At 38.7% G+C, this 25406-nt stretch overlaps 7 pseudogenes across 7 annotated transcripts; 4 read left to right on the top strand and 3 right to left on the bottom strand.

The window, feature by feature from the left end:
• Positions 1 to 558: 558 nt before the first annotated feature.
• AT3G43357 lies at positions 559 to 5793 on the top strand (annotated as a pseudogene; the record flags this gene model as incomplete). Its single annotated transcript has 1 exon — positions 559 to 5793.
• Positions 5794 to 6326: 533 nt separating this feature from the next.
• On the bottom strand, positions 6327 to 9494 carry AT3G43358 (annotated as a pseudogene; the record flags this gene model as incomplete). The annotated part of the gene is made up of 1 exon: positions 6327 to 9494.
• AT3G43359 lies at positions 9459 to 10511 on the top strand (annotated as a pseudogene; the record flags this gene model as incomplete). Its single annotated transcript has 1 exon — positions 9459 to 10511.
• A 3537-nt stretch (positions 10512 to 14048) lies between these two features.
• AT3G43360 lies at positions 14049 to 16076 on the top strand (annotated as a pseudogene; the record flags this gene model as incomplete). The annotated part of the gene is made up of 1 exon: positions 14049 to 16076.
• A 548-nt stretch (positions 16077 to 16624) lies between these two features.
• On the top strand, positions 16625 to 17573 carry AT3G43370 (annotated as a pseudogene; the record flags this gene model as incomplete). Its single annotated transcript has 4 exons — positions 16625 to 16762; positions 16852 to 17119; positions 17201 to 17285; positions 17357 to 17573.
• A 526-nt stretch (positions 17574 to 18099) lies between these two features.
• Positions 18100 to 18747, bottom strand: AT3G43380 (annotated as a pseudogene; the record flags this gene model as incomplete). The annotated part of the gene is made up of 1 exon: positions 18100 to 18747.
• Positions 18748 to 19550: 803 nt separating this feature from the next.
• Positions 19551 to 24233, bottom strand: AT3G43390 (annotated as a pseudogene; the record flags this gene model as incomplete). Its single annotated transcript has 13 exons — positions 19551 to 20187; positions 20283 to 20452; positions 20617 to 20703; positions 20814 to 20858; positions 20944 to 21045; positions 21135 to 21239; positions 21312 to 21437; positions 21536 to 21628; positions 21786 to 21911; positions 21984 to 22582; positions 22672 to 22870; positions 22946 to 23874; positions 24110 to 24233.
• Positions 24234 to 25406: the final 1173 nt, after the last annotated feature.

Below are 25406 nucleotides of genomic sequence, written 5' to 3' on the forward strand. Positions count from 1 at the left end.
AACACCAATTTTGCACGAGACGAACAGAGTACTAAAAACACGAGTTTTGCACAATAAAACAAAACAGAGCTCTTAAGAATGAGGTAATTGGTCTTAGTGGACTCCTCAATCCATTAGCTAACTAACAAAATCAATCAAGCTATCCCTAGACAATAGATTCAAGACCAAATCAATCCACTTTCGTGACAATGATTCTCATAACTTTATAACTTCCTAATCTCAATTTTCATTGATGAAACATAATAAAGCAGGCTTTAAACACCAATCTATTAAAGTCAATAAGCAGTCTAAACATCCAAGGTCTTGGGCTAGAATCTACAAATCTCTGAAATTAGTTGGTTTAGACATTTCATAAAACACTTGTTAGGTGGAGAAAGTCTGAAATCAATTTTCAATTGATCAGAAAGAAAATAGCATTAAGAACTCCTAAAACAGAAGGGAATCATGCATATAAACACTTAGTTAGCTAAAGAAAAGAGGAATCCACCTAAACCTAACCCATCCTCAAGAACTCTGAAGAAGACTACTCAAGAACAATGAAGAACATCATAGAACCACATGAGTGAAGGAGGCTTTTTGATTAAGAGGTTGTTGAAAGTAAGTTAAGAAACAGTGCGTTTTGCTCTGAGGGTGACAAAAAGGCGATTTAGGGTTTTAAGCTTCTCACGCAAGTTCCGAAGCCGCCGGAGGCTCTTCCGCTGCGGGATGCTGGAAGTTTGAGTCAGGAGGCAGTTGGGATACCGGTTGACATAGTGGTAGAGGTGGCGAGGGAAGAGTCGTTTCAAAATCGGGAAGAACCTTTGAGAGAAGAAGGTGAAATAGTGCAATCTCAGGTTAGGGAGTTGGCTATGAGCGAGTTCGAGAAAGTAGGTGCTGCAGTAAAGGATTGTGTTCTGGAAGTTGATTCTGAAACGCAAAACAAAGTTGGGTCTCCTGGAAATTTAAAAGGAGCGTGGGTAGTAGCGGTATTGAAAGGGATAGAGATGAAAACAGAGGAAATAGATGGTATACCAACAGCGACAATACCAAACAGTGTTTTTGATGAGGCAAAGCCGTTGTGGGAAGATTTCCTAGTTGGAAAGTTTCTTGCTAAGGCTCCTTTTTGGGAGGGATTCATGCTTTAGTGAATAAGATTTGGACGTTGGGGGACAAGTCTATGCGAATAGATGTGTTCGTGGTGGACCACACAACAGTGAGATTTAGAATAAAGGATGAGCGCATTCGCTCTCGGGTGCTACGAAGAGGCATGTGGAATTTATGTGGGGTTGTAGTGGTGTTATCTAAGTGAAGTCCTATTGTGGAAGCTGATCAAGAAGCAATAAAAAATATACCTCTTTGGGTCATAGTTAAGAATGTTCCACCAAAATATTTCTCTTGGAAGGTTCTAAGTGCTATCACTAGTCCACTAGGCATTCCAAGGAAACTACACCCATATACAGAAGCGTGCAAATCTTTTGAAGAGGCAAAAGTGTTTGTAGAAGTGGATTTGACAAAGAAATTACCTAAATATTTCTCTTTCAAATCTGAGAAAGGAGGTGATACTACCGTGGAGTTTGTGTATCCGTGGCTATCTCCACGATGTTGTAAATGTGAAAATGGGGTCACTTGGATGTGAACTGTTTGTCACAGGAGAAAGTAAGAGCTGTTGGGATCTCATGTGTGGATAAAGGGGCATCAATCACAACAGAGAGTACAAGGGAGGAGAGGGTTTTGGTTGCAGAGGCTGAGACCATTGAGCCTACAAGCGTACAAGATGTGGAAGAAGATAAGGCACTTAAACAACAGGAAAACCAAAGTGATAAAACGAAATCAATGGATGTAAGAGACAAGGACTGGAATACTCCTACTAAGATAATAAGAAGTCCGGGGAGGAACGAGGAGCTCAGTTATGGAGAGATCTCTATTATGTCTAATTCTTTTTCCTGCCTAAGTGAGAAAGGAGGAAAAGGTTAGGACATTGAAACAGAGAACCATGAATCGAATAATAACGGTGGAATAGAGGAACAAGATAAAAAAGAAGGGGTTAATCAAGACAATGAGGAAGAGAGTACGGGAAAAGATTGTCAAGATAGAAGTGTGGTACTGAGACAAACTTTACCTCGCGCATCAAAAGACAGTCACAAAGTTCTAGGCAACAATGCAAAACAAAGTACTAGGAGAGCAACTCAATGCAATCCTAACACACGTCCCATCCAACACCATCATTAATGTCTGGTTTCTTTTGGAATAATCGGGGTTTCAACAACAAAAGTAAACATGGAGTAATGCGGAAGTGGTTGAAAGAAGAAAATTTTGATTTTGGTTGCTTACTGGAAACGAAAGTGAAAGAAGGAAGAGCGAATCAGATAGTAAAATCAGTTTTTAAAGATTGGTCACTACTATCTAATTATGAAGAGCACATATTAGGAAGATTATGGTTAGTCTGGAAAAATACAGTAAGGGTCACTCCGATTTACAAGACTTCTCAGTTGATAACGTGCTCAATCCTCATCGAAGGTAGTAAAGAAGAGATATTTGTATCTTTTGTTTATGCTTCAAATTTTGCCATGGAAAGGAAAATGCTTTGGAGTGACCTCAGTTATCATCAGGACTCTCCTTTGTTTCGGGATAAAGCTTGGCTTATCTGTGGGGATTTTAACGAGATTTTGGAAGGTGATGATCACTCTCTTTACATCTCAACGCCACACATATCACCAGGAATGCGGGATTTTCAGGAGGTGGTGAGAAAATGTGAGCTTACTGACTTGAGTTACCAAGGCAAGAGGTTCACTTGGTGTAATAAAAGACAAGATGGAATAATCTGCAAGAAACTTGACAGAGTTCTGGTGAATGAGACATGGACTCAAAAATATATCAAATCTTATGCAGTCTTTGAGCATGGAGGATGTTTAGACCACATGAGATGTAGATTCTATCTAGCAGAGGAGATTCATAAGACTAAGCGTCCTTTTAAGTTTATGAATGTTGTGATGACGCATTCAGGATACCAGGCAGAATTTGAACAGAGTTGGAAAAGATCACAACCACTTTTTCACTCGACTTCAGCAATGCACATATTATCCAAGAAACTAAAAGCGCTAAAACCGCATCTGAGAGCGATAGGTTAACAGTTAATAGGAGCTATTATTGTTCGAACCAAAGAAGCTTTTAAAAAACTCTGTGAGCTACAGCGACAATGGCTTTCCCGACATCGCAAGCTATCATTGATGAGACTGCTGCTTATGACAAATGGAGGAGATTATTGGATATTGAGGAGAGATTCTTACAACAAAAGGCCAAACTCCATTGGATGAACATTGGAGACCAAAATAACAAGGCTTTCTATGCTTCTGCCAAGCTAAGGGAAATAAGAAATAACATAAGAGAAATTCAGTGTGAGGATGGTACAATAGCTGGAACTCAAGAAAGCATTAAGGCTGAAGCAGAGAGATACTTTAAAGACTTTCTCTCCATGAGGCCTACAGATTACGTTCAATGGTCAAAGGAGGAGCTGGAGAATATCTTGGATTTTAAGTGTGATGAACATGACAAACAAATGTTAACAAGCGAAGTTTTGGAGGAGGAAATAAGGAAGGTGCTCTTTGCAATGCCTGCAAACAAATCCCCTGGCCCCGATGGTTTCACGTGTGAATTTTTTAAAGATTCATGGTCTATAATTCACAAAGATGTGGTGGTAGCAGTTCAGTCTTTTTTCAAGACAGGTTTTCTCCCTAAAGGAGTTAACTCAACCATATTAGCTTTGATACCAAAGAAGAAGGAAGCAATGGTTATGAAAGATTATAGGCCCATCTCTTGCTGCAATGTTCAATACAAGTTGATATCAAAGATTCTCGCAAACCGGCTTAAGAGTATTCTCCCTAAGTTCATCTCTCCAAACCAATCAGCTTTTATTAAAGATAGATTGTTAATGGAAAATCTCTTACTCGCAACAGAGGTCATCAAAGACTACCATAAGGACTCTGTTTCTCCTCGCTGTGCAATGAAAATAGACATATCCAAGGCGTTCGATTCAGTTCAGTGGTTTTTTTTACTCAATACACTGAGAGCCCTTGATATTCCGGAGCAGTATGTTAATTGGATTCAAAAATGTGTCACAACAGCCTCTTTCTCGGTGCAAGTAAACGGAGAACTTGCAGGATATTTTAACAGCGATCGCGGGCTTCGCCAAGGCTGCTCTCTGAACCCTTATCTTTTTGTCATCTGCATGAATGTGCTCTCTCGCAAGTTGGACAAGGCTGCAGCCGACGAAAAAATGGATTTTCATCCTAACTGCAAACAGATGAAATTAACACATCTATGTTTTGTTGATGACTTGATGGTTTTTGTCGCATGAAATAAGAAATTAATAGGAGGAGCACTAGAGGTCTTTGATGATTTTGCGGTTCACACAGGACTCAAAATCAGCCTTGAAAAGTCCACACTTTTTATGGCTGGGGTACATATGAGAGCTAAAGAAGAGATTCTAACCCAGTTTCCTTTTGAACAGGGGACACTTCCGGTGAGATATTTAGGATTACCTCTAATGACAAAGCAGATGACTTCCTCGGATTATCTGCCCCTTTTGGAGAAGATTCGATCGCAAATAAAATCATGGACAGCTAGAACTCTCTCTTTTGCGGGAAGGCTTCAGCTAATTGGTTCCGTGATATTCAGTTTAACAAATTTCTGGATTGCAGCGTTTAGGCTACCAAAAACTTGCATAAAGGAAATCGATAAGATGTGTTCAGCTTTTCTTTGGTCTGGACCTACTTTGAATCCGAAAAAAGCAAAGGTTGCATGGTCAGAAGTGTGTACACCCAAAAGTGAAGGAGGTCTAGGGCTGCGATCACTCGAAGAAGCGAACAAAGTGTGTGTGCTCAAGCTTATATGGAGACTCCTGTCTGCGAAAGATTCCTTATGGGTAGACTGGGTTAATAGACACCTTATCCGGGGAGGTTCATTCTGGGCGGTAAAGAATAATACATCAAGCGGGTCTTGGATTTGGAGAAACATGCTAAAATATCGACAACTAGCTAAGGAGTTTCATAGAGTGGAAGTGCATAACGGTGAGAGCACATCTTTTTGGTTTGACTCATGGTGTTCGATGGGACGTCTTCATGAGAAGCTAGGAGATAGGGGTATCATTGACATGGAGATTCCGCTAGAGAGCAAGCTTTGTGAAGTGATGAACAGAGACAGGAGAAGGAACCATCATCGAGACTTACTGAACCAAATTGAGGAAGAGCTTCGATGCCAAGGACAACACAGCTTGGAAACAGAGCCGGATGCAGCGTTATGGAAAGGGAAATATGACTACTACCGGAAACAATACAGTTCTCGAGAGAGTAGTCACAAATTCGCTTACCAAAGGCTGAGATGAGTGGACATAAAGAGATTTGGTTTGCTGGGGCAACTCCAAGGTATGCTTTTATCACATGGTTGGTTGTTAAAAACAGAATTGCGACAGGCGAACGAATGGCGAACTGGCAACTAAATGCGGATACGAGTTGTGTTTTCTGCAAGCACCCTATGGAGACGCGAGAACATCTTTTTTCCAATGTCCTCTCTCTAGGAAAATATGGGAGAAACTGGTTCGAGGTATTCTATTACACAAGTTCTCGGAAAAGTGGCTAGAAGTGATGAAGGAACTAACCAACAATGATCATGACAACACCAAGAGATTCATCCTTAGGTTTGTGTTTCAGAACACGATACATTCCATATGGAGGGAGAGAAATGATAGAAGGCATGGAGCATTCTCAACACCGAAAAAAATAGTCAAGTTGATTGATACCAACATTAGAAACCGCTTGAGCACACTAAGGCAAGGGAAGGTGGAAAAATATGTGAGAGGAATCCAAATGTTGTTCTCATCGAGATAACATCATAGAGTCGAGATTTATTGTCTAAGTTTTATGATATGTTCCTAAAAATTTTGCATTACCATGTATAAACGTTTATTTTTCTTTGAATATATTTTAACATTAAATTCAAAACAAAAAAAGGAACATCATAGAACAAAACCCAGAAAATTCATAAAACTCAGAAATCATTATAAACTTAGCAAATGATAGATCTCAATAAGATAAACAAGTTTGCAGAAGAAATCAAATCCAAATTCTTAACACAACAACCAGAAAATGCAAAAGAAATCTAAGAACCCTAATATCCTGCAGACAAAGCAAAGATATTTTGGGCAAAAACATAAGAGGTTTATTTATAGGCAATCCTAGGTTGCCCTAATTGGGAATAAGACAAAATAAGAAAGTCGGCGCTGCATCACTCGGGTTTTGGCGGAGTAGAAAAGTCGAGTGGCTTCCTCTTGGTCACATCACTCGAGTCTTAGCCGAGTGGCTTGGTCGAGCAGCTTCTCTTCTTCCTTAAGTGCACTACTCGGCCTCCAGCCGAGTGCCTTGGTCGAGTAGACTCCTTGTTCTTCACGTGTGCTCCACTCGGCCTCCAGCCGAGTATATAAGCCGAGTATATTTCAAGTCCTTCCTTAGATCCCACGAACTCGAGTCTGTCCATCCCTTGTGCTAGAAACCTCCAAGTTGAGTCCAAAAGTACTTGATTCACCTGTAAAACACTCCAAATGCAAGTATGTTATGCAATGCAATGCAAAATGTGCAAAGGAAGGAAAAGAGACTAAGAATGCATGAAAAGAGACATGAAACTATGAAAAACAAGGGCTTAAAAAGGTTAAAATCTAGTGTTATCAATCTCTAAGACATAGCTCCACCACCAAGTGTAAACACATAACCACTTGTGGATTTACTATCCGTACTTCCAGAAATCCAATTTGCATCACTATATCTTTCTAATACATGAGAAAATTTAGTGTAGTGTAGACCATAATTAATTGTATGCTTTAAATATCTCAATACTCTAACCAAGCATTCCAATGTTCTCTATTTGGATTACTTGAATATCGACTTAATCGACTTATTGAGTAAGCCAAATTTGGTCTTGTACAATTTGTAATGTACATAATGCTTCCAAGATTTTGTGTGTATTCCAACTGAGACACACTTTCACCTTCATTCTTTGAAAGCTTTCACGTTGGATCAAACGGAGTAACTACCGGTCTATCATCAAAGTGACCAAACTTCTTTAGAACTTTCTTCACATAATGAGATTGAGTAAGTGAATACCCATTTGGCTCTTTTTTATTTCTAATTCCAGGAATTACATCAGCCAATCCCATGTCTTTCATTTCAAAATTGTCACTCAACATCTTCTTTGTGACATTGATAATGTCTTTATTTGTTTCCATTATTAACATATCATCCACATAAAGACATACAATCATTGTATCCTTTTTAGTTTCATTAACGTAGACACACTTATCACATTCATTTATTTTAAAACCATACGATCTCATTGTATTATCAAACTTCTCATGCCACTGTTTTGGCGCTTGCTTAAGTCCATACAAAGACTTTTTAAGCTTACAAACTTTCTTCTCTTTCCCTTTGACTATAAATCCTTCGGGTTATTCCAAATATAATTCTTCATCAAGTTCACCATTTAGGAATGTTGTTTTAACATCCATTTGATGAATTTCTATATCATATATGAAAGAAATTGCGATTAGATATCTAATCGAAGTGATTCTAGTCACCGGAGAATATGTATCAAAGAAATGAAGACCTTCTTTTGACGAAACCCTTTCGCCACTAGTCTTGCTTTATATTTTTAACTCATACCATCCTGTCTCGACTTCTTTGTGAAGATCCATTTATGTCCAATTAGTTTATTACCATGTGGTAAATCAACCAATTCCCATGTATGATTTCTCAAAATGGATTCAACTTCACTTTGAATCGCCTCTTTCCAATAAGGTGCATCCGATGATTCAATTGCAGCCTTATACGTTTGTGGTTCGTATTCACTCAAGTACGTCATAAAGTCCGTGCCAAAATCTTTAGCAACTCTTGCTCTTTTACTCTTTTTTTTGGGTTCATTTTCTTCTTCTTGAACCTTTGAGGCATATTCATTGTCCTCACGTACCTGTTTAGTACTTGATTCCCTAGACTCTTTGTATGGAAACACACTTTCAAAGAACTCAGCCTCATTAGATTCAATGATCGTATTTACCTTTACCTCAGCATTATTAGATTATTGGTATAACCCGCTTTTCAGCGATTTTATCTATGTTTTAGGTATAGGATTTTGAGTCTTTATGTTATTTCTCGAGTCTTTTTAGTGTCTTTTCAGGTATTCTATGCAATGAGACAACAATGGAGATAAAGAGACATTTTGGAGCAAAAGCTAAGGAAAAGGAAGCTAAAGACAATTTTGGTTCAGGAATCAGCGAGGAGTGTCGATCGACACACTCTTGGTGTCGATCGACACCAGTTTTGGCCCAGCAGAAGTCCATGACGCTTTCAAGTTTACAGAAGAGGAAATTTGCCCCAGAAGACTTCCCTATTTGTATTATTAGTCCCTGGACGTTTTTACGGTTTTATATATTGTTTTTAGACCTAAGTTTAATTTATCAAGCTTTTGCAAAACCTTGTTACAGAGAGACATAAGCTATTCATCGATTGTTTTCAGAGTTTAATTCAGATCTTAATACAGTGAAAATATCCCTTCTTTCCCCTTCTCTATTTACTGTGTTTATGCCTTCACACTCAAATATGTTGTTTGCTTCATCCAATATGTCTGAGTAGTCTGCTTGTTCGGAATAGGGTTTCTCATTAGGGATTCATATGGTTTAGTAGATTGCCCCCTTTGCTATGTTATCTGTAGAATTCTTCATCTTTAATTATGTCTAATGCTAGATCTATAGTAATTAACTATATCTTGAATCCAGACAATAGATATGCCCGCCATAGGTATCTGTAGTTGGATTTATTATATGATGAGTCTAGTTTATAGGTGTGTAATAAGAATCGGCCTATCTACTAAGATGAACAATTGAACTCGTTAAGAATGCATATTTAGGTTGATAGTTTCGCGGCACGCCCACCGGTTATTCCATAATTAGAGTTTGAGTTTAAGAATGATTCGATAACAACCTAGCTTTCATTAGATCTACTAACCAATAGTTTTCTTAGAATACCCTGTTCCTACCTCTTTATTAAATCGTTTACAACACAATCATCTTGCTGTTTTCTTACTTTGTTTTCTTACTATTTCACTCATACCCTGCTAGCTTAATCTCGACATTTAACTCACTGTTAGAACAAAAGAACTCTGTGAATTCGATCCTAAAATAGTGCAATTGATCTCTTATTTGAGAGAGTAGTTCTAGGTAATTTGAACCATATCAATTATGAACTACAAATCTATAAACTGCATTATTTTCCGCAGGACCGATGTAAACGCAATCCACCAATCTATAAACCCACACTTTCATATTTTATATGAAAGAGTCTTCTCTTTCCACATCTCATATGGATTTTTATCACTCTTCTTGTGAGGAATCTTATTCAAGATTGAATTAGCCGTGAGAATGGCTTCACCCCATAGGTTAGGTGGTTGCAAGTAGGGCAGAAATTGTGTTGGCAACTCTAAATGCTTCTTATGTTTAGGATCATTGTAATGTTCTGAAGCTTACTAAGATCATGCAATTTCTAAGCAAAATTGAGTGAAGAAGAAGCTAAAGAGATTAGAGAATTCTCATATTGGCTTCTAATTATTGGTGATGGGAGAATTGTTGAGCCAAATGACGAAGAAGCTCTCATTGATATTTTCGAAGAACTCTTGATTACATAAGCAGGAAATCTAATTGAAGCAATTAGTCATGAGAGTTATGGAGATCCATCACTTTTAAAAGATAATGAAGATCAAAAAAAAAAATCATAAGAGAGCCATTTTATCACATACCAGCGATGATGTAAACACAATCAACCAATATATGCTAGAGAAGTTGGAAGGTCAGTAATATATCAACCTATAATGAAACTTTTTGGTTTAAGTCAATCATATTATAATTTTTGACCTGATACTTGCAGGTGAAGAAAAGATTATTTCTCAGTGCTGATAGCATAGATCCTTTTGATTATGATTCACCAAAAAATCCAATTATCACGCCAGATTTCTTAAACAATATCAAGCTATCAGGTTTTTTGCCACACCATCAATTACGTTTGAAGATTGACGCTCCAATTATGCTACTTAGAAATATTGATCCTAAATGTGGTATATGCAATAGAACAAGGCTTCATATTACTCAGATGACTAAACAAGTTCTTCGAGCAAAAGTTATAACTCGAGATAGATGTGGTGACATTGTTTTGATTCCCTTAATCAACATTACACCATTGGATACGAAGCTGCCCTTCCGGATTCGTAGGAAATAGTTCCCGGTGTCAGTAGCATTCGCTATGACGATCAACAAGAGTCAGAGGCAATCGCTTGAGAGAGTTGGTCTCTACTTACCGAAGCCAGTTTTTTCTCATGGCCAACTCTAAGTTGCTTTATCTAGGGTCACTTATAAGAAAGGTTTAAAAATCCTTATTCTAGATAAAGAAGGAAAGATTCAAAAACAAACAGCGAATGTTGTTTCCAAAGAAGTTTTTCAGAATATCAACTCGTAATGGTTCTGGATTAATAAGTCGTTCATCGAAAGCATAAAAGGTATGTTTCCTTTTACTTTCTTTGATTTAGCATTTGCTTTATGGTTTGCAAAACCCACAAAATAGACAGTCCTATGTTATATACTAACATTACCATTTTCTTAACAGAAACAAATAAGTTGGGACAAGCTGGAATGGAATAGCTAATGTTTCTCCGCCAAAACCAGCCGAAGATAATATATTAGTTAAACGGAGTTGCGAATTGTCAGAATTTCATGCGTCGGGACACGTCATCTCTCACCTCCCTCCTCTGTTCGCGGTTGTTTAGCCCACTCCTACAACGTCTCTCTGCTTCCTCCGCCGATACGTTCTCGCTTTCGCCGTGTTATTCTGTTTCGATATATATTTTCTTTTTCTTTCTTTCTTAATATTGTTGGAATTATATCTTCTATACAATATAATTAATATTTAATAACACCTAATCAATCGGAACAGTAAATGATCATAATTTTCGTACTTAGTCTTTGTTTATCTCCTTTTCCTCTCATAATGTGAGATTAGATACAATCCAAAACGCAAAAATTTTGTTTTTGTTCATTGATCCAAAGTTTGTGGTGTAACGCCCGTGAACCGGAAAATCGGTTAGGGTTTGTTTTTAAATCATCCGGTTTAATTGGTTGGGTTAATTGGAAACCCTAAAGTGTGCCTATAAAAGAAGGAAACTCGAAATTAGGGCTTTAGTTAGCCATTTTTCGTTTTATAAAGGAGAAAAAGAGAGAAAAGGAGAAGGAGCAGAATCGTTAGGGTTTGGGAGAAATCAGTTTCGTCATATCAAATCGTGGTAAAAGGTAACGAAATTTGGTAGGGTTATTCCCAAATCCTTTATCGTTATTCTCCAGTTTACAGAGTTGAATTTGGATTAAAATTGGTTGAGGTATTCGCAGTTTCGTGAGACACGTTTTCTCAAACGCGAATTAGGACCAGCGAAGATTGAAACTGAGATCGTGGTCTCGTCTGTTTTCCGATCGGCACGAGATTTTGTGGGCAGCTTTGTGACGTCTGCAGCTAGGTTTTCACCGGAGAGATTGAATAGTTAACGGTTAGCTTGTATTTTAGGGTTTCGTCTTTGAGACGGTTTGTTTCTGGTTTTTCCTGTCCAGTTTGTTTCAAGGTTGCTTTTGGTTGTGGACTTGTTGCAGGACGTTTCTGGACTGTTTCAGACGCAAGGAAAGTCTCTCCTGGGTTTAATTGCTATTAGAATCAATTTGTTAAGGTGAGTGCGTGACCATGAGCTTATCTGAGCGATTGGGTTGTGTGATGATATGTAGGTGTGGTGAATGTGTTTTGGGTGAATTGTTCAATGACTGGTTTGTTTGTATTGTATTCGTGATTATACCTTTTTATTTGCTTGTGTGTATAGCTCGTAGATGGGAGGATCGCCTCACTAAGTATTTATGATAATACTTACGCATCTCATTGTGTTGTTGATGCAGGTAAAGATAAAGTGTGATTGTGGAATCATGGCAAGGAAGAGAGGATGATCTAGGAACTCGTTTGTTTTATGTATGGTGTTTTTGGTTATTGGAACCCGGTTAGGATTGTCAGTTATTCTTGGTTTTGTTGATCGAATTATTTATTTATTCATAAAATAGTATTTCTGACTTGCGGTTTAATTATTATGTTATTGGTTGGTTTAATTAGATATTTATGGAAATATTTAATTATATTTTTTTTTTTTTAAATGGGTCGGGTTGTTTCATGTGGTGTTTGTCTCTTGATAAGAGGAAAATGTGTATAATTTTAACTGTCATTTTCAGTAATGCTAATGTAGATTTTGTAGCAGAGCTACATTATGTTTGACCTTGAAACTCACTAACATGTGTGACAGAGATGACACTTAAAGAACATTTTTTTTTTTTTCCGTCAAGGTTTTTCGTCAAGACTTAGAGAAACTTATCTACAGTGAAATATTAGTAATGATGACTAAAGAAATGGGAAAAATGTCGTTTAATACATGAACTTTCAAAAATGGTCATTTAATACGTGAACTTTGTATGTGGCCATTTAATACATTTAAAAACCGTTGACTGGCCAGTTTATACGGAGTTAATCGTTGACTAGGCCAAAATCCACACGACGTTATCTGGCGTTAGCAGACACGATAACGGCTGCTAACTAGTCTCCGTTAGTTCTTAATACAACGTCATTTTACCATATCGAAACATGGAAATATCATTTAATACTCCAACTTTCAAATTGAGGTTGTTTTATACATCAACTTCACATGTGACCATTTTATACATGAACTAAACGCTGATCAGGAGTTTGGAAAATGAGAATGCATTGACCAAGCTAACAAGACATACCTCCATCTAGGCCTAGACATATGGATTTTGGTTTAGATATTTTTCGAATTTATTCGGATTCAGATAATTTGAGTAGGAGAGTTTATTAGATTTTCTTCGAATTTATTCGGATTCAAATAATTTTGATGAATACGTGTAAATATTTTCAGTATTTACAGTATTTTATTATATGGTTTATTTTGATGAATACGTCTAAGGAAACCTACTTACAATATTTTGTTATATGATTTATTTTTTCTAGATGTGATGTTTTGGGACTCTTCTTTGCACAATTATTAGGTATCTCGGTTAGAAGGAGCATTGGTTTCTTCATATAATCTAAAGAATTTGGTCCATTTGTGGATCCCTTGAGTTGTGAAATAATTTGTATCGGTGGTCGCAGGATTGTACTGGCTTTAGTTTAATTGGGCCGGTATGAAAGATCTGTGATTGATTCAAGGGTAAATTGCAGGCCACACCCGTTGACCATGTTTTATTTCCATGGATTGTCAAAGTCAAATGTGGTTTTCACCATTTGTCTTTTCGCCTGCAAAATGACGCTTCTGCCCTTGCGCTTCTCTCTTAGTAACTGTTGAAATGTACGGTTTAGTTTAGCAGGTTTAGTTACGTACACTGTTCCGGTTCAGTTGAAGATTTTTTGTTTCACGTTGACGCGATTCGGTTCCGTTACAAGTGAGATTATTTCCATTATTCCGAAGTGACATCAACATTTAATGCCCCCAAAAAGTTTAGATGTGACTATTGTCACAATTAATGCAAAATCATCATTACATCAAATAATATTAAAAAAATTATTGATAATAATTAATAAAAAAATTGTTGAGATAAAGAAGATGAACCCAAGAACAAAGAATTATTGAGAACGTACATTGCTGCTGAAGAAGTGTTGATCTTGTTTTTGTACCAAGTTTGGAGCCAAAACAAGCATTGCTCGTGTAAGTAATGAAGTTCTTTTAAGAAGTTTTTTGTTATGTCATATTAGGATCTTGATTGTGTTCGAACTCCATTTTTTTATCATAAAATTTGCAAAATCTATATTTGTTTGTTTAAAATAGTCAAATGATAATTGGTATTTAGGTTTATAAATGTGTAGTATCGACATTCCATTTGTTTTTTATATGTATAGTATTTTTCAGTTGCATTTAATGTGTGTCTCCTGAATTTATGATGCAGGTGGGTTATGGATATTCCCGTATTTACTATGGTCGGTGAGTGGAAATGCAAAGAAGGAGAATGGAAATTTGAACTTGAGGAAGGCATCTTTGGTCGTTGTGTACGCGTTCAGGAAACCATGACGTACACGGACTTTGTCCATACACTCCGAGAGGCTTTCAGTTTGAAGTCCACCGAGATCAATCCCATAATTAGCTATTGGATGCCGGGAGAAATGTCAGTGCTGATAGATACTAAACGCCCTCATGTATACATTGACAGTCAGATGGGTCTCGAAACGTTTTTTTTGGTTCGTGGTGGGTATCTTTCTCTCAACTTGTTCGTCTCTTTCAATAATACAGTGAAGGCGTTCGGGAATACTGTCTCTAGGTCTCATGGTGAAGTTTCTGAAAGTGACCGTGTGTTTGATAGTGCTACAAATGTTGATGAAAATAATGAGGATGCAGAGGAACAAGCCGATGTTGAAGACGATACAACAGAAGAGGATGAAGTGGAGGAGGGCAACGAAGATGATGATGGGTGTGATGATTATCTTGGTGTGGATGGATCTATTGGGGGAAGTACCACGTATCCTACCACAGACGGTAGTGAAGGTATTGGCGAAGAATACGATTACAACAAGTGGAACGATGTAATAGTAGAAGAATATGTACAAGGAAATCTTGAGGAAGACATCAGTCTCACTCAACAGACTGCTCAACATCCAGGGGAATTCAGTCGTTTATTGGAAACGTGTACGTACACGAGTGTTAGTGTACCTGGCGGAGATACAGGGGAATTCAGTCGTCTCTTGGAAACGTGTACGTACACTGGTCTTAGTGTACCTGGCGAAGAAACAATTTCTCCATTGGGTTACGGTACACGCTGCGAAGGGCAAAGGGATTCCAATCTTATTTGTATAAACGAACTCACCGGGGATGAAGTGATCGACGGTATTGGAGCTTCCTCAACTGGGACACAGAATGATAATGGGGTAGTTACCGCAGCTGAGTCTTACCAAGTGTATAATGAATTTCCTAAGTTACATGGTGGCGAGTTGGCGAATCTCGGTAACGATGCTGCTCCTGTGTTCGATGACTTACTCAATTTTCGAGCTGATGAGACACAGGTTGAAATCAGCACCACAGGCGAAACTTTGTTTGTTGAAAGTGTTTTTAAGAATAGAAAAGTCATGCAACAAACAATGTCTCTTCAAGCGATAAAGCAATGCTTTTGCTTCAAGCAACCTAAGTCATGTCCTAAAACATTGAAGATGGTGTGCGTTGATGAGACTTGTCCATGGCAATTGACTACTCGCGTCGTGAAGGATTCAGAAAGTTTCAAAATCACTTCGTATGCTACGACACATACGTGTAACATCGACTCTCGGAAGAACTACAATAAACATGCTAATTATAAGCTCCTCGGGGAAGTTGTGAGGAGCAGATACAGTTCTACGCAGGGTGGGCCGCGAGCTGTCGATTTACCACAGCTACTCCTAAATGATCTGAATGTGCGGATTTCATATTCTACCGCTTGGAGAGCAAAAGAGGTTGTAGTGGAAAATGTAAGGGGGGATGAGATAGCAAATTACAGGTTTTTGCCGACCTATCTGTATCTTCTCCAATTAGCTAATCCGGGTACAATAACACACCTACACTATACACCAGAAGATGATGGTAAGCAGCGCTTCAAGTATGTCTTTGTCTCTCTTGGCGCTTCTATCAAAGGTCTGATATATATGAGGAAGGTAGTTGTGGTAGATGGAACGCAGCTAGTCGGACCTTACAAAGGATGTCTCCTTATTGCATGTGCCCAAGATGGGAACTTCCAAATATTCCCAATAGCTTTTGGTGTTGTTGATGGTGAGACCGATGCTTCTTGGGCATGGTTTTTTGAAAAGTTAGCTGAGATTGTTCCAGACAGTGACGATTTAATGATTGTCTCGGACAGACATTCATCTATATACAAAGGCCTAAGTGTTGTTTACCCGAGAGCGCATCATGGAGCATGTGCTGTTCACCTTGAGCCTAAGTTTCTGAGCCGGCCAATATAGTGTACGCTTCTGTGTTTTCTCGGTGTACGTAAGTTTATATATAATCCACCTGTAACTATGTACGTTGTGTACATATGTTTAAACTCTACGTTCGTATAACTATGTACGTTTTTGTCTGTGTACGTGTTAAAGTTCATGTAATAAGGGAACATAGAGGTGGTTGCTCAATATTTTGAGTAATTTGAAATAAGTTTTTTGAAAATCTAACTTATTCCCCCTCTTAAATGAACGGAGTTGGAGACATAGTTGGGTATATTGTGGTTGTGTTGGTATTTAATGGAAAGGACGTAACTGTTGCTGTTTATTGTCAAATCAACGTTATAATTACCTTATATGACGGTTACCAGGCTATTACCAAAAATTTGAATCAAGTGTAGTTGGAACCGCATTAATAACTGTAGCCGTTCCAGATTTCCTCTATTTAAGTCTCCTCCTTTCCTTAATTTTATCCACAATCCTCATTCTAAACCCATTTCTTGTGCCGGCAGTTATATCATTCACTAAAAAAAATTTAGTCTTTCGATTCGCTTGTTCTTGCTATCCGTGAGATGGAGGGGTTTCATATGGTCTCAGAATTGTGTTCTCTGATCACTGGGTGGCGAATATATGTCTTTGTCGTGAGAGTCTTCAAGAAGGTTATATCGCCCAACGTCTTCGAACTCGGCCTTATCCTGGCAGATTACGCGGTAATTTCCGTCAAATCATTATGTGTTTTTCTCGTTCATTCGCTTAACTTGTATATTAAACTGTCTACTATCATGTTCTGTATGTAAAGAATAACCGTATTGAGGCCACCGTTGATCGTCGCCTTGCTCCGTTTTACGAAGACCGATTCGTTGAAAATGAGTGGAAGACGATCACCTCTTTCTTGGTCCGTAAGTCAACTGACTCAGTCAGAGCAACAAAGCATGAATACGGCATACTATTTATGTATCGGACCGTCGTCGTTCAGGCCCCACCGAGATCACCACCAGTTCCAGATTTCGATTTCGATCCCTTCGACTACATTTTGGAGAAATCTGCTTACAAGAACGTTTTAGTCGGTGAGGAGGAATAACTCCGATGCTTCATTTATTACATTTTTGAAATTTTTTGTTTATTATCTTTGTTTCTCCATCATCTAGATGTCGTTGGAGCGTTAGTTGATGTTGGCGCATTGACTACAGACTATTACGGTCTCAAACTGAGTTTCGAGATAAAAGATAGATAGTAAGTGTTCTTTTCATTTGTTTTATTTACAATGTCACTCTAAACGCTAACTGTCCTTATTTCTAACGTAGCAATAAAGTCTTGGAGTGCGAAGCCCGCAATCAACAGGCGGAGTACTTGGATGGTTACTTTCAGAGTTTGGGTAAGGGAAATTTTGTTGTCGCACTCAGCTTTTGGCGTCTAACCGAACTGTCTAACCCGAAGCTTGAGAGCCATGGTGCTATTTCAAAGGTGGTTGCCAATCCGGACAGACCAGAAGTTGCGGATATCTCGATGGTGGTGTTTTAGCTAGAGGGAATGAACCATTATTCTCCGTTTTAATATAATATAAGACTACATTTCAATTAAGTTTTCTTTCCCAGTTGTTGTTGTTGTTTCCATAAGAACCAAACTACATTTCAATCGTTGTTGTTTCCTGTTTCCGTTTAAATGTTAATCTAATTTGTTGTTTTATGTACGTGCCTTGTTTTATTGTTCAAATCCTCTCGCAATGTACGTATAGTTTCTGGTGTACGCTATCGTGTACGTATATTAATTTTGGTGCCTTCAACATCAAAAACTATTAGATTTATACTTATGTTGTGTACGCAATTTCCCAATGTACGATAAACCAAGTTTAATGTACTATATAGTGTACGTAGACGAAGACATCTAGTAATACTTAAAGTGGTAATTCATTCAAAAGCCAGAAACATAAAAAGGACAGGCAGTTTATATAAAGGGAAATTCATAAGATAAATAAACTGGAACGATTCAAAAAACATAATTTTTTCAACGAAGCATACACATGTGTTACAAAATATGTGTGCATCCGTCATACCAAAAGACTTGAGAGTAGAGCCGAGTAGAGTAGCTTAAACCTTAGCAGCTTTGCTTCTAGCAGAATATAGCAATCTCCTTGCCCTACGCAACTCGGCGGGTGGACAAACCTCCAAGACCTTTCCCAGCGGCGAGCATTTTCAGTGTGAAGCTGGCTGATGTGATACATCACCATCTCTGCAACCGCGTGGCCAGCTTCAAGGGTGGGTGTCATTTCCCAGAACTTTTCGCTGATCGGGAGGAAATCCAAGTGATTACCGGTACACGTAAGGAACAAACCGGTTGCAAAGCAAGCAAAGGGATCAGATAAAGCGACCGTTGTCATGACTGAAAGGCCCTGAGCTACTGTCACGAAGTTGCTCGCTTGGCGAACACCTTCAAGGTAAACCGCCGGGATGGATCCACGTTCTACAAGCAGCTCGAAGTATGACCGGAAGGTAGACTCCGGTTGGAGTAACGACGGCCACGTCATGAATTCATCGATTGCAAGGGTGTTGATGTTACAACTGTAGACTAAGTTCCTTAGCGTCTCTATGGGAGTCTGGCTGACGGGGAGGTAGTTGACAAGTATGCTTATGGGGTTTGGCAATTGGATTCCTAGGTACAACTCGGTTGGAGGGGTTAGCGGAGGTAGGAAAGGCATTGTTTTTCAAACGAGGAGGTTTAGACGGATTCGTGTATTCAACTAAGTGTGTTTGACATGAGTTTTAAAGAGGAGAATAACCATCAATGTAAGTGGGTGGGTGACGTGGATGTATATTTAGTGCATCATATTAGTAACTTTTAATTTAAACAAACTACTGTGTACCTCTCATAATCGCGTCGTGTACGTCTATAAAATACTCATTACGTTTTCTGACAGAAGGTTGAGTTGACGTCTGTTTGTATTGCATATAAGTGGAACAATCTGGCTTCATGTATAGTGTTATATTAGGGGTCAACGCATTTACTAACAATCTTTTCAAATAAACATTAACTTACTTATTTTATCTGCCAAATCAATTGAGTACGTTGCTCGGGAACCGTGTACGTCTAATAGAGATATTAATGAGAGTGTGATGGAGGTCACTTCTAGAGTGTATTTGACAGCGAGTAATTAATATGGAGCGAAATCTTCTAGATATGGGTTATACGACGTCAAATCAAATTTCCTTTCGTCTTCATTTACAAACTATATCGTCGCTCACTATGTAATCTTTATAGTTGGAATTAAACTATGCCACGTGTACATTATCATATATCGTGTACGTAGATATTTTATTATTTTATTATTATTTTGTGTTAATGATGTCTCATATTAGAGTAGTTTGAGCTAGTATGTTTGAATAAATTACGAAGTGGTAATTATTAAAAGCAAACTTCCATTACTGATAATCAACGTAAAAAGCTCACATATTGTTGCATAGAAAACTTATAAATATGACAGGATCATGGCGAATGTGAGCTCTACAGGATCTGGCTAATCCATTTAGCACACAACCAGATGTAACATTGGTTGCAAAGATTATTGAAGAGTCTCGATCTCATGTAACACATCTCCGTGCATTCAGGAGTGCTTACGTCACCACATTTCGGGTACGAAAAACTGTTAGCGTATGTATATTTTAAAGTATTACCATATTTCTTTATATCTTCTAGCACCTCCTCACAAATGTCACGTGCCTCCTCCGATTCCAAAGCATAATGGTTGCTTCCGAAGAGCCGAAGGTAGACACCACCCATGTGAGCATTACCAGCACATATGTAAAGAATAGCGCATGCAAGGGTTGCAGCGGCGTTCCTTGGGGCGATTCGCTCTAAGTGTAGGATAGCTCCCTGAATGTCAGACTCATGTGTAACGAGACGCAGTCCTTCATGGTAAATAGTCGTGGGGTTACCAGCTTGTAAGCACCGTTTGAAGAAGGGTCTATAGCGACCTTCGGAGTTGATGTCATTTGGATCGTGGCCTGCCGCGTAGAAGTCATAGGGATCGTTGCACATGCTGAAAATGTTTGCATCTTTGAGGACATCCCATTCACCAGGTGTTAGAAGGTTCGCAAAAAACTCGTTGGGCACTTTGCGAAACCCGAAAAGAGTGTGAATCCTGTAAATCCAAAAAAAATATTTGATAACAACCTTAAGACTTGGAAAAATGATGATTGAGATATTAAATAATCCATTTTAATATAATGTACTTACACAGAGGGTCCTTTAATGATATTGCTGAATTCCTCTACTTTTGAAGGGTCAACCATGTCCAGGGGGTTGTATGAGACATTTCCAGCCCTGATAACAACCTCTATCTGTTGAGTTGGTACATCGGGCACCAAAACTGTTTTTGCCTTAAAACCATGAGGATGGGCATCATCCTGTTCATAGACAAGTTGCTTCTTCACTTTTTTTGGGACCTTTGGGGACGATTTTTTTTTTCTTTTGCTTCGACAGCAGCAGCATTGTCTGATTCATCCTGTTAACAAATATGATTGTCAACAACAGTTTCATACGTTTTTCTATGTTTAAAATAGGTACATACATTATTTTTAGGAATATCGGTCTTGTCTGCTTCATCTGACCCTGGGTTAGGATCCTCAGTTCCTACAGACCCCTCGACAATACCCGGCTCTTCCATGACTACTTGTGCAAGTTAACGTACACAAGTCTATATAATGTACACATATAATCCTATGCATGCTATTCCGAAAATAGGAATTGAAACACACAAATTGTTACCTCCACATCAGTAGTTGCAGCCAAATCACCAACGGCTTTGGTATCCTACTCCCGTATGACCTGCATAATATAAATTTTATACATTTGAACAGTAAATAGTACATTTTATTTGTTGCAAGAGTTAGCTTACATTGTTAACTACTTGAAATGGTGATGAGGGATCACTGTGGGTCTTCTCAGGTATTTCAACTTCCATCCTTGTCACTAATTTGGATTCTCCTGCCGCCTCAACCTGTAGAATTTATCATCGGAAAGAAACTTTTTAGTAATGTATGAAACAATATATATGTACACAGAACATAGTGACAAAAATGTACGTACACTTGTGCCAGGTACGTGAGCTGTATCTCCATCAGAAGGCTCATAAGTTTCTTCTGACTCGCTGCCATTAGCTACAGTCGATGCACTGGCATCTCTTGCTTCTTCCTGAAACAAAAATAATTTGCAAAGTCTTATGGGCGTACACATATGGAAAAAGAACAAGTGACTAACACATACCTGTGCAGATGTTGAAGGTAAACCTGATGGATTGTCTACCATCTCTATGTCAGCATCAGCTATTTCATCGGCCCCTGTATGGGTACCAATTAAGCCAGGTTCAGCAACATCCTTTGGTCCATTATCCTGAAACATAGGCTACCATAGAGTTAAGCGTTAGATAAGTGGAGAAATTAATGTAATATATATGCATATAGTCATGGAAATCTGTATATAACGATTACCAGAAGATCTACCTCTGAAACTCTTGCAGACACATTAGATGGAACTTCTTCCATCTCGGTGTCAACAGTAGCTTCTTCCACAGGCCTCTCTTCCTGTGTAATATAGACAGTCCAGACATTGAACCTAAGAAGACAGTCTTACCAACAACAATATTTCCTCTATCCTGAAACATAGTTTAACTAACTTCTTAAGCGAATATGTACGTACACCATTTAAACAGATTGTTAAGAGTATTAGTAGACGACATACCAGATGGGATTGTGTGGATCCAGCATAAGGAACTATTAAAAATCCAGTGTCTAATATCTCTTCTTCAGCGGCCGAAGAATCCAATCCATCATTTGCAGTAAAATCACTTTCATTATTAGCGCCATACTGTATCGAAGTAGACAGTACAGTTATACATATGGATTATAAAATATTTAGCAATGTACGTACATGACTTACCTGTTCATCAATGAATCCTTGCATATCTTCCTTATTGGAATCAGGTAGCTCAGTAGTGTCAACAGCAAAAGAAACATTTTTCTTCGGCTTTGAAGGTTTTCTTCTTCCGCCGACAGCAGTGGTATGTACTCCAGGGACATCCAAATCTTCCTCTTTGGAATTACAGCCAACAGAAAGTGCAGGAGTGTCCACATCATGAGAAACACGAGTCAGCCTTGAAGACTTTCTCGTTCCAGTGCTTCCTTTTGTAGACATCCTTCTCGATGGCTTCTTCGCAGTAACCGGTGCCTTATCCATAGAAGTAGGTGGTTCCCGCGAATCATGGGAATGTATGGTTTGTTCTGGCCTTTTGCCTTTTGGATCAAGGGCAGCACGTATCTGGTCACGGACAAAGTCTTTCATATCTTCATGCATTTGATACATTTGGTCTTCCAGCTCCTTGAAAGACCTCCTCATTTCAACAATAAACCTCTCAGGCACAGGCTCTCCAAAACAATCCTCAGCGTTCTCTTCTTTATCACAGTCCATTTCAGATTTCTGTTTTTTCATAGCAGGTTCTTTAGGGCTCGGGCCCGGTGCATTTCGTTTCCTCTTAACATCTACAATAGACCAGTTGCTGCTATTAATTGGTTTTCTTCTGGGTGCAATACCAAAAAAAAATGTAAACAACCTTTATACTTATACTTACCTGTCTCTTCTAGTTGTGGTGGGCACAACTGCTTTGGTACTCTAGCATAGCCTCCAACCCATTCATCCTCCTGCCACTGGTGCCCATCTATCAACAGTGCTTCAATGTAATCAACCCTTGGATCATCAACTTCATCATCCCATGAAAGAGATGGAGGACAAACATTATCAGCTGGTTTCACAATATAGTTGACCTCAACCTACACAAATAAGTATGTTAACCATAGATAATGTACATTTACTTATTATGTACGTACATACACAATTTAACACACCTCATCAGCAGCCTCACACTCCAAAATGCGAGATGTCCGGATTGCTCGCCGAGAGGCAAGACGATGGATAGACCTCTCAGCAAATGTCCTGTTAGGTACATCATCAGGTCCTAGCTTAGCAATTGATGGGATTGTTTCGAAAGCTAAAAGCTGGAGAGCTAATGGGAAGCCATGGAGTGCATAAGACCCTACAAGTAAACCCCTTATTAGTTGTTGAGCATCGTAAGGAGTTTGGAAATTTGCTATCCTCCCCAAAGTACGGGTAAAGGACACCCTTCCCCATGGGTATTTGCAGAAGAACTCCAGGTTCTTAGTCATCTCGACAGTCTTCGAAGTAGGCCTGTTGGGGTTACTGTGGGCCGCTACCACACCGTCAACCAAAATAATAAGAGATAGTGCCAGTTGCTTCCACCCCTCCATGCTTTCCTCCTCCTGCAGCCAGCTCACCAAATCAGCAATTGTTGGAACCGTGTCCCCAAACCTCTCATCAAACAGAGTCTTCCAAACACTCTCACACTCAGGTTTCACACTGATAACATCATCAACGTCTTTCTTCTTGGGATACTTCCCACATTCCAGCCCACTTAGGATACTAAATTCTCTTAATCCAAATCTGATTGGATGACCGCCGAATACAATCCACATCTCATTCACCTTCTTTGTCACTAACTGACGGCATATTAGTCCAAGGACAAGCTTAGCATTGAAAGATGCCTTGTTTTTGGGTATTTTAAAAAGTTCCCCAAATGGAGAATCGAGAAGAAACTGCATCTCTGGTTTCCCCTTTAGTACATTTGCTATGTCAGAAATGTACTCCGGTTTAGAGTACGCGTTCATCTTTGTCTCGGAAGGGTACCGGTCTAGAGCAAAGAGTCTTGGTGGTAACTCTTCAACTGTAAGATCTTCAGTCGGAGCAACACTTGGACTACCTGCAATTAAAAGTCATATACTGTTAAGCAAACCGAAGTAGTGTACGTACACAGACATTTTCCAGATTATAACTCAAAATCATATTTTTGGCGGAAACAGAGATTTCCAATTCTACTTCTCAATTTTTCATCCTAAAGATATGCTAAATTCCGACAAATTCTAACCCTTTAATCAAACAAGCTTTACAATTCTGATACACCCAAAGACAACAAACGGTAAATTAGAGATTCTAACCCAGTTCCTCCGTTGCCTTTGTCGAAGAGCGTTTTCTCCGCGGGGAAACTCTTAATACCCGCTTCTCCTTCCCTGGACCATGCTGCTTCCTCGGGACTTCGTCGTTAGCTTTATTCCCAGCCATAGCTAAAGATGCTATCTCGCTGGAGGTTCAAATTTTGCCGGAATAAACAGTAACTTTCTCTTGGCTTCGCCGGGAAAAACAGTAACTTTCACTTCCCCGGATGTGGGAGTTCAGTGGCTCAATTCAACTACCCAACAATTTGAAGTTATGTCGAATTTTGAAGCAATGGATACTGAATTTCGTTTCGCTTTCTGATTCTCTCGCAAATCTCTCCGTTACTCTCTTCTCTTTTTCGTTTTCTCGGGTTTCTTCGTTTCAGTTTTTTTTTTTTTGTCGTTTTCAAAACTGAACGCATCAACTAAACCGAAACCAACTGCTGTAGGGTCTGGTTTACGCCATCAACTCAACCGATACGAACTGCTGCACGGTTTGGTTTGTGCCATTATTAAGTTTTCCCAGGGTAATTTGGTCCGAAATTGAATGAAAACACAAAACGTGAAAACCAGTTCTCACTTTGACAAACGGTGAGAGCAAATCTTTTTTCGTCCACTTCTGTGAAAATTTCTTTTGATTCAATCGGTCTGCCACGTGACTCAAACAAACTTCAGTAGATCTATGATTCGTAACTGTTTTAGGTAAATTAGTAAACTATACTACTATAATTTAGTTGTAGAACCGAATTTATGTTTGGTCCCATATATTGTCTAGATCAGCTTCAAGAGCAAATTTTGACAGATGTATGAAATTGAATCTAAAACAAAAAGTTTATGAATTGGAGTAGGCAAGTTGCACTCACTTCCAATAATAATCACATATGTTTCTATATGGCAATGGGGTCACATATTTGGTCTATTATTGGGGTAACCTGTCATAGGAGTGTCCAGTCCAGTTTAACCAATTTAAACCGAACTAAAACCATTAAAAATTGATCCGCAAATGAAAGAAAAAATAATACCGATCTAGATTTTTCCATCTCTGAGCTGAGCTTACGATAACCCAACACAAACTGTAGAAGTAAACCTCTAATGTATTTTCTCAATAACCGAAGCCATACCAAACCGGACCAAAATATGGTATACTTTACTTGCTGTCTAGCTACATGTCATTTGTGTCTTCATTTTCTTATGACTTGACCAAGTGTGTTTTGAAGCTTGATTCTTGAATAACATTGGAAGCTACTTTATTTTTTTTTGTAAACCAACAATGGAAGCTACTATAGTTCTATAGTTTGTT

The sequence above is a fragment of the Arabidopsis thaliana genome, chromosome 3 (assembly GCF_000001735.4).
Source record: "Arabidopsis thaliana chromosome 3, partial sequence".
In the NCBI taxonomy this organism is placed as follows: Eukaryota; Viridiplantae; Streptophyta; class Magnoliopsida; order Brassicales; family Brassicaceae; genus Arabidopsis; species Arabidopsis thaliana.